Source organism: Coturnix japonica, chromosome 4, assembly GCF_001577835.2.
Source record: "Coturnix japonica isolate 7356 chromosome 4, Coturnix japonica 2.1, whole genome shotgun sequence".
Classification (NCBI taxonomy): domain Eukaryota; kingdom Metazoa; phylum Chordata; class Aves; order Galliformes; family Phasianidae; genus Coturnix; species Coturnix japonica.
Window position 1 is genome coordinate 73,994,973 of NC_029519.1, and position 13,629 is coordinate 74,008,601.

At 39.3% G+C, this 13,629-nt stretch overlaps 1 long non-coding RNA gene across 1 annotated transcript; it reads left to right on the forward strand.

Annotated features, from left to right (window-relative positions):
- The first annotated feature begins 9,628 nt into the window (after window positions 1-9,628).
- LOC107313884 lies at window positions 9,629-11,865 on the forward strand. Its single transcript, XR_004307178.1, has 3 exons — window positions 9,629-9,721; window positions 10,117-10,274; window positions 10,493-11,865. It is a non-coding gene; the product is annotated as an uncharacterized LOC107313884 (long non-coding RNA).
- Window positions 11,866-13,629: the final 1,764 nt, after the last annotated feature.

Genomic DNA, 13,629 nt, shown 5'->3' on the forward strand with positions numbered 1-13,629 from the left:
ACAGAATTTTCTGTAACAGTACAGACTTTTGTATCAGGAACTCAGAAAGACATTGATTACTTGTGCTGCATATGGTCCTTTAAAGTAGGCTATAAACCTATATCCCTTTGTAACTGGAAATTGCATAGTACTGTACAGGAGAGGTTAGTTCTGCTCCTGCTTTGCAACTTCAGCTTAAACTTCTTAAATTCTTCTCATGTTATGGTTGCCACTGCATTAATTGCCTAAGTAGGAGAAAGAGTCCCTCTGAATATAAAAGGCAGATCAAAAGGTAAAGGGTACTCTTGAAGACCTGTGTTAACTTTTCCTATACTGTCCTTCAAAGTAAGTGTGTGAAGAGGAGTGTTTCAATACTTCCAGGATCCATTTATGGAGTAGAAAGTAGGAGTGTTTCTTTATCAGTGAGTGGGTCTTGCCACTTTGTAAGAATGCTAGAAAATTTAAGTAGATGAGAACTACGAAAATGTTCCGATGACTGGAAATATTGCCCTTATGGGGGGAAACACTGGAAAGCTATCAGTGGTTTTAATCAGTCTTGAGGTAAGAATCCAGAGGAAGGCCACTAAGATGACTGGAGGGCTGGAGCACCTCTCCTGTAAAGAAAGGTTGAGGGAACTGGGCTTGTTTAGCTTGGAGAAGAGAAGGCTCCAGGGAGACCTCATTGTGGTCTTCCAGTACTTGAAGGGAGCATATAAACAGAAGGGGGAATTATTGTTTATGAAGGTGGATAGGGATAGGACAAGGGGGGACGGTTTTAAACTGAGACAGGGGAGTTTTAGGTTAGATATTGGGAAGAAGTTTTTCACTCAGAGAGTGATGTTACACTTGAACAGGTTGCTCAAGGAGGTTGTGGATGCCCCATCCCTGGAGGCATTCAAGGCCAGGCTGGATGTCGCTCTGGGCAGCCTGGTTTGCTGGTTGGTGACCCTGTACTCAGGGTCCCAGAGCCTCATTCCTTGATGTTATTAGCAACTTGTTGTGGCAGGACCTTCCTACTTATGGCAACAAAGCAGGGAGTCCATTGCTCTTTCTGCTTACATGATCTACTATTAAATGTGGTATTTTCTGGTAACAGTTTGTGCATATATCAGTAGCCTAATACATTTTATATCTTCAAACCTTTAAAATAGGAGATTTTCAGATATTTTCTCTTTTTTTTGTAAGAAAATATCTCTTCTTGCATTGACAGTTACCCCTTGATGACATTCTCTATCTAAATGATGCAGCAGCTTAATTAATTTAATAAGTATTTAATGTACAGAATTGCGTATGGATTTTATAAGTATTTTCTAAAGTTGTTTTGCGGAAGATAATTCAGTTCCTCGGGAATAAAAGCTTTTCTTGGCAGAAGGACTTGTTTTGTCGCTTAATTGGTAGCTTACTTCTTGGTGTACTGCTTTCTTGAGCAGTGAGTTAGTCATGAGCAATGACTAAGTAACACAAAGGCATACATGTGCTTACACACAGATGTTAAGCACTAGATTACAATTACCAGTACTGTTCAGTTTGTTAGCATGACCTTTGGAATCCTTCTGGGATCTGTAACACTGGCCCAGAATGCCATCAGAGTAACTTACAAATGTGAATCTTTTTTCGTCAATGAGTTTCAAATATGAGTGCACCAATATGTATTCAAAAGCTCATATGTATGAATGAGTGACAGTACAGAATCAGAGACCCAGAAGCAAAGACTTTTTTTCTTCTACAACTGTCTTCCTCCTTTGCATATTGTTGGTGGGCATCTCACAAACCTGATGAGTAGTACACAACTCAGAGCTTCGTGTACCCCTCGGCATTGGAAAACAGTTACTGATCATGCCTATCTCCACAAACATTTACAGACTGCTTTGTCTACTTGACTCCAAAGAGAGAATCATTTTGGATTCCTGTATTGTCTTCCTAAGTGTGTGAGTAATGGACTAGAGAGAAAGGACCAACACGCTTGGAGGATGGTCTGTTACCAGCACTGACACTGTCGCCTGATGGCAGACTCCTGAGCATAGCTGTAGGGAGAAATGTGGTTTCTGTGCTTGCTCCTCAGGTTGAAAGGATCTCCAGATATTGACAGGAGGGGAGTAGCTTCTGGCTCTGCTCCTGGAGCAGTTCTCAGGGAATCACAAGGAATGCACTGCTTGTATAGGCAAAAACAACATCTCTGATGGGACCAGTTTCTGCTCAGAGAACAAGCTGTTCTGGGAGACAAAGTGGTTTGATTAGGGGAAGGTGGGATATCTCCTGTGCCACAAGAGGTTTGCCTGGCTGTGTAGTGTAAATATCCTTGGCACTGAAGATCCAGACTGCTGGAATAGGAACTAGGAAGGATGGAATATGTCCCTGTCTCCATGCACACCTGGATGATATCTACTGAAGTAATGACTAAATATGTGGGTATCTTTCTTTTCTCTTCCCTTCATTGCTGAAGGAGTTGGGTGTTTTTTGTTGTTGTTGTTGTTTGGTTTTTTTTTCTTTAAAGAGATTTGCAAAGAGGAGGTGCTAAAAGCTGTGTCATAGCCTTTCAACAGTGGAGTTGCAGAGGTTGTTGCTGGTAGGATGCTGATGATTGTTTGCGTGGGAAAAGAGTGAGTAATGGGGTGGTAGCAGGTTATGTGTGAAGAGTGGAAAAAAGGGGATGTGAATGTAGACCCTCAATTATTACAGTGTTCAGCATGACTCGTAAAAAAGAAGAGTTAGCAGTTGGGACTGCAAGAAGGAAAGGCACAGGCAAAAGAAGAGCAGTGCTTGTTTGGCAACAGAGGTGGGTAACTGCTACAAAGTGCTTGAGAGGGTTTTAATAGGAATATGCCTCATCCAAATTGCCAAATCTAGTCCTGGAATTAGAAGAGGCAGACAAGTATGTAAGGCTGTCTGCCTCAGTGAGGTCAGGCAGGATATATGAAAAGTGGGAAGTCTACTGCTGTAATCTCTCTGCCTTGCATGGGAATGTTGATGAGTAATTTGGGTTGGCAAACCCAAGTCATGCAGGATGAGTAAATTGGGAAGGCAATAATGCTAAGACCACTGCGGACAGTATGGCATTCTATGTTTCCGCTCAGTATTCACCACCTTGCAGTCAACCAGCTGAGCACGTGCCTACCGAAACAGTGGTTGTTGCAGTGAAGCTCTATGAGAAATTATTGGAGAGGGAAATCTATGTTTTGTGTATTATAGTATGCAGGAAATGTTCTTAGTAACAACTGGTGATTCTAGGCAGAATGTCCTTTCTGCTCAATCCCAATAAGGTGTAGTGCTATTGACCCAAATAACTCCAGTTGTAGATGAAATCAACATGCTGTGAAGCCCCTAAATGAGGGCAGCCTGCCTGGCTCCAGCCTGAAGAAGATATCTAAAGATGTCTGGCAATCTTAAAGAGAGAATGCAGAATAGCTGTAATATCCATGGCAGATGGCAGAATGTTGTCACACTCAGTGCCCAGCACAGATTTCTAGCCTACAAGCACAGAACAAGGTGTAATGAATGATTTCATGCCCTGCCATCTGCTTTATCGATGGACCATGGGGATTGTAACCACCTGTGGAGCTTTGCAGATTACTAAGGGCCAAAATACATCAAAATATCTCTTAGCCAGGACTGGCTACAAATAATTTGCAACTTGGACATAATGACAGGGTTTGGGGGATCACTTTTAGCTGTATGGATATGAATTAGTCTGTGCCATTTGGCCCTGGAGCACAGCAAATGGTCTTTGGCTCTCTGGCTTTTTATTTTTTATTTTTTTATTTTTTTATTTTTTTTAACCAACATAGATAAATTTGTCTGGGTTTGCAGAGTTTTACCTTTTCTTCAGCTGGATCTCTAATTTTTCATTTGTAGAGCTCTACCTGCTTGTCTTTGAGAAAGTGTAGAAAGCTGTTTAAGTATGAAAGAATAAGAAAAGAATGCATTATAGGAAAACGAGTTTGTAGGATTTTTGACTTGTCAGTTTAACTTCGATTGAGAGCAAAATTCTGGAAAGGAAAAAATCAAACCATCTGTAAACTCCTGGAAAATCATCAGAGCGATGAGTAGCCACTGACATGGCTCATTAGTTCAACACAGTTCCCTTCTGTGACAGAGTGGATAAAGTAGAAGCATAAGATATCACATTTTGAGATTCATAAGGTTTTTGCTACTCCCTTGCACAATATTTCCACAAATATGCATATAAATTAAATTACAGGGTAAAATGCCAAACCAGTTGAATGATTATGCCCAGAAAATTAATCTGGTATCTCTCCCAACAAAGACATCAAATGAGGTTTCAAAGGGTCTTCTGAGTGGAATAGTGAGCTAGCCTGATCTCTAAAATTTTAAAAGCAAGCTAGGAGCGAGCAGATTAATTTTATTATTGAGATACTCTTTCAGTCTTGATAAACTCAGAATACAATCAAGAAATAAAGATTGAATTTAGAGAGGGAAATGTAGGTATTAAATTCATTTGGGTCAATCAATTGAGAAAATATGTGATAGTTATTACTGTGTGGTTCAGAAAGCTTCCTGAAAAAGATGGGGAAATGGGGGAATTGGCATGTGATATGAATCAGAAGTCTCATGCTGGATTTTCTGGCATGGGAAAGAAGCAAATATCACACCAATTAATAAACATTTATGTTGCCTGCAAAATACAGACTGTACTTCCATTATGTTCAACATTATCAAGACCACTGCTGTAGTGACATGCCAAGTTTTGTGCACTACGCTTCAGTGAAAATACAGACTATTTCGAGGTTCTCCTGAGAAAAGAGGCTGGTACTATCACTGACTTCAGAATTTGTACTCTTGGATGAGAGAAACCTGAATGCAACAGATCTATTTAACACATAAAATTTGTTATGAATCAGTTCATGAAGTCTGTGGCATACAGGATGATAACCTTTATTAATGGGTTCAGATCACAGGAAGGTTGATGGTCAGTGCGTATTTTCATTTCCTGTCTTTCATGAGCTTACTGATAAGGCATAGAAATGCTGTGAGGCATTGTTTGAAGAGTCTTTGGCATCTCTGTGTAAGAGATCTTATAGAAAAAGTAAGGCTGAAAAAAGGAAGCTTAGTGCAGCATTTTGTTCGTTTTATGCAGAGCTAGTTGTCTGTCAACATTGGTTATAGTACTGCTAGTTTATTCTCAACAAATTAAACACAAATTCTTTGATAGCAGCGGTCCTTCAGGCTGAATTCTAGTCTGGGTAAGTAACACAAGAACTTGAGCCAAAAAGAAGAAAATGAAACGTGAGAGGAAGTGAGGCTCTAATTCTGTGAAAAGATGAGAACAGTATGTGTTAATATGATTCTAGGAAGCCTTCTGGATGCGTGCACAGGACTCATTTAATCCCTTTGGCTTATACATAAATTCTCTGCACCATATGATACTTCTATGCTGGTCTCTTTATCCTAGGGTCTTGTACAAGACTGTGTGGACTTTGTGAATATTGATGCTGCTTTGTGCAGGTGATGTGGTTCTTCTAAGATGCAGGAAATTCAAGCTTTGGGAGCCTTGCAAAGATATATATATATATATATATATAAAATTTTCCTTCTATATTTCTGCTGAAGCATGGCCATGTTACCAGGCTTCCTGTGCTACTGCCCTGCTTGAGGGAAAGCAGAACAGTTCATGCAGGTCACTAGAAATCAGCAGCATTTATATCCATTGATTTCACCTCAGCATATCCCTTTGCTGATGTAGTTTCTATGGGCTGGCCTGACTGAGTAGTCTGAGCTGAGACTGTAGGGTACAAACAGTAATATAATTATTCATTCTCATTAATGTAATCACTTTGCATCAGAAAAGGGGTTTGGGTATCAAGGTTTAATTAGTTTTTAACTAGAACAGAGCTAGAGCATGTGAAATCTTGATTTATTTACAAGAAGCAGCTAATTATGTTCAGTGGTCAGAATTTTTTTAGGAAGAGTGTTGTCAACAAAAGTATTCAGAGACACAATGCTACAGCTCAAAAACTCTGTCACCTGCACAAGGACTGTGGTTTCTCCCCTCCCACCTCCATCCATTCTCTTCCAGAGAGAAGGAAGAGCAAGAACCACCAGGAGGAAAAGGCTGTCTTGCTCAGGAAAGAGGACTTGAAGTTAAAGAAAGGACAACAAAGAGAGAAAGGGACTTCACTAGATACAGAGAGTTAAAAGAGATTATGCTGAGGTGAAAGCCTGGAAATGTATCTAGATTTCATTCATTTCTGCTATCCTGCAAATGCAGAGGCTTCAGAACCTTAATATTCCAGCAGAGTATATATAAGCTTTAAATGTCAGAAGCACAAACTTGCATATTATGTGGTAGTATAGCATCACATCTGCCACTGTTCACCTTTACAGGGGATGACCCTGTTACTGCCAGTCTGCTGGGTGTGTGCTGTGATCCTGCAGGTCACTGAATGGCTCAGTAGATGCTGAAAGAGAAGATTAATGTCCTACATCATGCTCTACCCTGCATAATGTTCTCCCTAGTTTATGTGCTTTTACCACTTTTTCCTGCCTACGTGAGCAGATTACTGTGCAAATTTGCAGATCTCAGCTTGCCCTGAAAGTCCCATGAAAACTCTCAGCTTTGCAGCCTCAGGGCATTCGTGTTTTTATTTAACGAATAAACAACCTATGAAGTCTGTAGAAGATATACCCAAATGTGCGTTTGGTGTAAACGGTGGTTTTGTTTACTGGATTGTGACTTTTCACTTATTGCTTTGACAGAGTGAGTTTAAGTGATGTTTATCTTGAAATGCTGACCTTCAAGTGGAAGAACTTTGGCTTATGCAGATCTTTTGTGATAAATGTAAGAAGGGACCTTGTTTTCTGAAGCTGCTCTTATAGTTGAAGCTTGAAGTGTAGAAGGGAGTCTGCTTAAGATTCTTATGTGCTATAGCTTTAAGAAAAAATGTTGTAGTCTTTAAAGGGAAGTTTAGGCGTCATCTTTAGATTCATCAGCACCGCTTTTAGAGAGCTTGTCTTGTAATTGTGTGGCTTTGGTCTAATGCTACATGACAGGATTCATGTGGCTACAGTCATGTTTTTTTTGACATGGAAGGAGTTCAGAAGGATGAAAGGATAGAAAAACTTCAAAGCTGCTTCAAAGTACATTCCCTATACATTCTCTACTTAATATTACACTTGCGTAATGTAAACCTCACTATCCGGCTCTGAGAGTTTATTCTTTGTGGGTTTTGGTGTTTTTTTTTGCCTTTGTAGCAGGTGCCCCTCTTTATACCACTATTTCAGACACTTAGTGTTTCATGGGTGCTTTTAGCTTATCTGGAAAATGAAAATTCTTTTAACTAGACGGGGATGTTCCAGCTGTTGACAGTCTTTCTAGTTTTTTGTAGCAGTTATAGTAGAAAAGAGAATATTTTAACACTTGCTGTGAAGAAACATTGTCACCTCTTGGAGAGACTGAGTTGCTCTTTTAATTAGAATTTGATTTACCTTACAGCACTCCAGGTTTCTCTTAGTATAAATCTGTGCCATTGAAAAAACACTCAAAGTTAGCATGTGGCTGAATGCAATAAAACTGTCTTAAAGCATATTTTTCAGCCTAGTGTCAACAACAGTTTGTAACAGCTCTTTCCATGTTGTATTTGCCTTAGGTTTGCAAACTCCTAGCTCATGAAGAAGGAACCTGACTTCACTTCTCAGCTTCAGGCTGCTGAGATTCTTCCACTGACTCTAAACAGTGAGTTCCACAGTCATGTGAGTGAAAAAATCTCATTGTCTCTCATTCTCAAACAAAGTATTAGAGCCCATCTGTCTCAATACCAGCAATAAGAGAAAATGACTCTGCTGCCAACACTTTTGCTTAGCTTAGAGCAAAGCCAGCTGCTCCCCTACATCTCTGGAGTACCAGATACTTTCTTAAACTCTCCTAACAGTTTTAGCTAGAAAACAAGGGAAGTAGCCAGCCTGTTTCCCATAGCAAAGGATTGAGAAGCTCACGTATTACTGTGTTGCTCAGATGTGCTTGTGGTCATGGTTAAGTCCTTCACCTTGAGGTTTCACCAGACATTTGTACAGACTGACTTCACAAAATAATTCTGGCTTGTGTCAATCCCTTCATGTACCTCAACTACACTCTGCGTTTTTGAGAGGCAGTAGCAGTTGAGTGGCAAGTTCTTCTGCAAGGACTCTTCAGTCCTCCATCTGATCCAGGAAAAGGGAACTGCTTGGGGTCTCACTCAGAAATTAAATGAAATAAAAAGACTTGTTTGAATCCAGCAGTGGGCAACAGAAAGCAGCTGGAAATATGCAAGTCTCTGGAAGGATCTCTGCTTATCCACTAATCAGAGTAAAAGAAGTAAAGAGTTGTAGTGATGTAGGGATTTTATTTCTTCCCTTTTTGAAGTTAGAAAATTATGTTCAGTGTTAAAGAAAGCTTTTTTAGAAGTGAGACTGAACAATCTTACAATAAGCTAATGTTACTAAACAAAAGACAGAGAGAAGGGGAAAGCTTTATTTGTCTTCTAATTGTGACATCTGGTCACTGACCATAGACTTCATTCCATCTGCTGTTGAAGGATGCGTGAATCCATGCAGAAACCTATCCCCCAGAATGATACCTTCTTTGAGACCAAGAGGTTGTCTCCCAAATGGATATACCTGTTCACAGAGTTGTTCTTCCCCTCCAACTCTTAGCACAGTGATTGCATTACTCTTGAGATGATCAACATCAAATGGAGGATTTCTACATGCTCCTGTTGTGTCTGAGGTGTTCACCAAAGATGAGGCTAGTGTATTCAAAGACAGAAATGAATTTGATTGTGTGATATACTAAGCCCCACTAGACTAGCCAATAGAGTCCAACATCCTACTGGGGTAGGAACATTAAACTACAAAAGATGTTCTGAAGAAACCTGAGTATAATGATAAAGAGGCTAGATGTTTTTTGTCACTCTGACTGTGGTTTGTTTTTTCCCTTTTTTAAACTTTTCTCCCCACAGATGATAGTTGGCTAAGAAAAGTGACTTTCCTGGAGTGACATTGGACAAAGAAATTTATGTTTGGGGTTGCTTTGTTTGTCTTATACCAGTGCCTTTCTGCCATGGGCAAAATTCTTTGAGTCTGTGTTTCTAAACTTATCTTCATTTTCATGAATTTGAAATGCCTGTTTTCCTTTCAAATGCTTCGCTTCCATGAAAAAACATCCTTCTGTAAACACTAATTTGCAGATTTCTGTGCCTAAATCCAATGAAAATGGATGTAGAGATAGCAAAAGAAACTTATCTTTCTCTTTTATGAATAAACAGAATTATTTGAGCAACTCAGACAGACATTGTTTTTTCTTGTTTAACCTTACAGCTGTTGAGATTAGTTTCATTATTTGTTGTATTCCTGCTGAGTCTAGAATTTCCTAACATGGAAATAGGAGAGAAGGAAAGGAGTGTAGAAAGTTAATGAATGCTTTTATCTAAAAATATATTGTGAAAATAGGCTTCTTGTGAAGTATAGCATTAAAACAGGAACTCTGGACCTGTCAGAAAACTGTGTAAACCCATTTGTAAAACTCAAATTATTAATTTTCTTGGATGTGAAATAAGAATCTGAACATAATTTTCAAATAGTGTTTAGTATCATGGTTTTACGTAAAAGCATTGCATTTTCAGCTCTTTTTTTCCTTCCTAATGAGCCTATTTTCTGACAGGTATGCACTGAACAGGCACTTCTTAGTGAGCTGCTGTGATAGCCTACAAATCTTTTCACTGAAATGTGAAATGTTGATCAGAAATTATTGGTATGTGTTGGTTTTTTTTTCATTCCCATTTTAATTTTTCCACTACTCTTGTTTATTTTGGCTTTCACCATAACCCTACTGTGACCTGTGTCATCAGTATAGCATTTTCTTTTTTCCCTGCCTCATGTCTCTCTTCTGTTTATTTCACAGAACTGAACTAGACCAATATTGATCTGAACATCTGTTCACAGCTATGCTTGCTGGCAACATTTTCCCATGAACAAAACTGTTATTACATTTTCTCTGGCTTTTTACCAGTTGCTAATCTATAACAGGGTTTGATACTCTTATCAGTCACCCTGCTTCTCCCTTCTCAATTTTCTTCAGCATTTCTATCCAGAATTAGCCTTGTGTGCTTGGAAACTTCTGACTAGTAATGTCTTTTGTGATCCTAGACTTGTAGCGAGGATTTCTGAATCTACTGCACCCAAAAGGAATCTCCCAGCCTAGGATATGAGTCAAGCTGCTGTGTCTGTGCCATGCATATCACTGTCAGTCTTCCAGAGCTGAAGATGAAACTTCTCCAGAAGATCAGAGACATGCTTTTTCTGAGGTGATATAAATCCTGTAGTGATTTAGAAAGTATGAATATCTTCCTCTATCAACAAAACCTGGTTCTAAACATTTAGTTCAGCCAAGTTACTTCTACATGAAGGGTTGCCTTTGAAGCAGGGTTTTCTCTATGCAGTGGGTTGGCCTCTCTGTAGTAGGACATGACAAGGAAGCTCTGAAATCATTGTTGAGGTTCACCCACTTACTGTGATTCCACAGACCTGCAGTGTAGCAGGAGACTACGGAAGATTCTTCAGAGTGGATGCCATGTGCTTCATGGATCTCCTGCAGTCTGGCTCATTCAGTCCTGAAGAAGTAGTTCAGAAGAATTTCTATTCATCCAGTTGTCTTCTATTATGTTTCCATATGCAAAGGCACCATTCTTATCCTCATTAGCAGACATCCAACCATGACAGGTGAAGTGTTTGCACTCCTGTTTCTCTTTAAATATCCCTGTCCTCTCTTCCTGGAAATAGCCATAGCAAACATACAAACTATTTTCTTCTCTAGCCTCTGAATACTGTTCTCACTGATAGCTTCTGATGAAGACACACCATTTTTGAGCCCCAAATAACTGAAATTAGTGAGAAATCTGGGCTCATCTAATGCTTCTGTTTACTACTAAATTGAAGATCTTGCAACCTTTATTTCAGAGTTGTCTGTACATGTCTCTCTTAAATTCTTGCCCAACTTCTGTCTTAAGAAAATAAATTCTAGTTGAGCAAAATTTTTTAGAAGTTGACATGACTAGGTAGTTTTGGAGGCACATCTTGTCGATTTTAAAAGACTTTTTGAGAAGTGATTTGCTTTTAATAATATTGGAGATTCTTTGTCACTTGACCTGATGAACAAAAATGTGTAGTGATTTTTTGAGCACTTCTCCCTTTGGCCACTCAAGCATCCAATCCTGTTAAAATGGTTTATCACAGAGTGTGACGGGACAGTGGCTACTGACCTTCAAGAGTGGAGAAGGTGTATGTCTTATCTGAGTCGAATCCCTGTTAAATGTAATAAGCTGTGTGATAAAGACTATAACTAAGGACAGTCACATCCTTCAGCTACTGCTTTCCCTCTTTGGGTTCAGCCTCCAAAGATGGAGGCTGTTTCCCTATTTTTCTGAATGGCATCCAACAGAGTTTTGAAAAGTTACTGTGGGGAAGATATCATGTTTCTACCTGACTTGCAGTGCAGACAGCTTCCACTCTACCTCAAAGTTGTCTTTTCTGAAGTGAAGACTATTCCAGGAGGAGGAAAAGTTCAGCTCCTGTATCACTGGGTAGTTTATTGTGCATAGATTTGTTATTTGCAGTTAAATCTGTTGCACAAAACTGTTATTTCTAGGGCTGGCTTTACTTTTGTTGAGAATTTTAATGCAAGAAAAAAAGTTACTTTCACACCTTGGAATGAAATTTAAGAACCATTGAGATGTCTTCAAATCTGCAATTTCTGTCTAAACACCGAATTTGAAAGATAATCATGTTTGGCTTTTTAAATGTTTGGAGTAAACAAGAAAATATATTCTGTATTTGAGAATCCCTTATCTTGCCAAGAATCATCTACCATAGGTCTGAATTTCAAACATCAGGAAATATTGAAATTGGCCTCTATAATAGACCATCTGCAAGTCAGAAATAATTAATAGGTTTAAGAAATATCTGCTGTGTGATACAGGTAATGTTCTTGGTTTGTAAATCCAATAGGAGAAAAGGCAAGACTATATGTGGCAGAGCATTCCCAGATCGGAGAGGTAATTCCAGTGTTTGGGGGAGTGGGGAACACATGAGGTGGAAAGCTCACTCTTTGCAAAATTATCTCACTCAGCACTGTACTTCTCTTTATGTCTGTTTCTTGTGCTTTCCCCCTTATGTCTATATTTTTTTTTTCTTTGATGTAGAAAAGCACTGAAGACATACTTGGTGTCACTCACCGTAAAATTTCTGCATTATTTTAGAGTCAGATTTCTGGGAATTAATTTTGTGAGAACACAAAATTTCAGCTTCTTTACAAGTCTCAAATGAAATGAAGCTTTGAAACGTAACAACAGTTGCAGAGAGTCACAGTGGCATTGCTTCAGCTAACCTCTGCCTTCTGATAGAATCTGAGTCCTTTCCAGATGCCAACTGCAGATCTAAACATTTCACAGAATCATTTTACTTGGAAGGGACCCTTAAAGGTCATCCAGTTCAACTCCCCTTAGAGGGCACACTGCTGGTTCATGTACTGCTTACCAACCATGAGTACCCTGAAGTCCTTTTTGGCAAAGGTGTGTGCTCCATCCTTACATCCCCCAGCCTGTAGTGATAGTGAGGGTTGCCAAGACCTGGGTGTGAGGCTTTGCATTTGGATTTTTTGAACCTCACAAGGTTCATATGGGTCCCCTGCTTGAGCTTGTCTAGGTCTGTCTGAGTGGCATTCCGTCCTTTGGATGTGTTAACTGCACCACACAGCTTGGTGTCATCAGCAAACTTGCTGATGGTGCATTTGATCCCACTGTTGATGTCACTGATGAAGACCATCTGTCCTAGTGTTGACCCCTGAGGGACACCACACATCACTGATATGCATCCAGTCGTTAAGCCATGAACCACCACTCTCTTGATATGACCTTGTTACTAAACTAACAGTAGCAACAAGTAACTTCTATTTGTGTTTTGAAATGAAAGCAGAAGTGACTTCAGTTTCTGAAGGCTTTGATTATCTGTCTGTAGGTGTACTGAGTCTATTCCACTCATTTCTGGAGTGGAGTACTTATGAGTCCAGAGCAGAGTATATTATAAAAATATAATCACCAAGAGAATGATATAATCAAAACGGGAGAAGACTAGGCATAGGTTTGGGGGGATCTGAAATGTTTGAAGAAATATTATTATTACAAATTAGTAATAACACCTCTCCTAAATTCTATTTAAGGGCCAACTACTGCTAAGGTAGCATCTCTTTCTAGAGATTTCTCCTGTGTGGAGTTTCTGTGGCAAGCCTCAATGTTGGCAAGCATCCATCTTGACTGTGAGCCTCAGCACTGGTGAGTCTTTTCCTTATATACCCTCTGGCTATCCATTGACTTTGTACTTGCAACTATACATTTGTATAATTACAACCATACAACAGGATACATCTTAGGTGTCTTAAGGCTCCTGAACTGGGTTTTGGAAGCTGTTTTGTATCCTTTACCTTGTAAATTGAGAAATTGAGTAGATTGAATTGATGTTGTTATAGAGCACTTGAGTTTTTCACGGTGTATATATAAGTTAATTGCAAGTTGAACAGCTGTTTTGGAATGTAATGGCTTACCGAAGGTCATCTTAATCATTTTTTCTTTACTGTGAACAAATCACTTCAGCATTAAGCTTGCATTT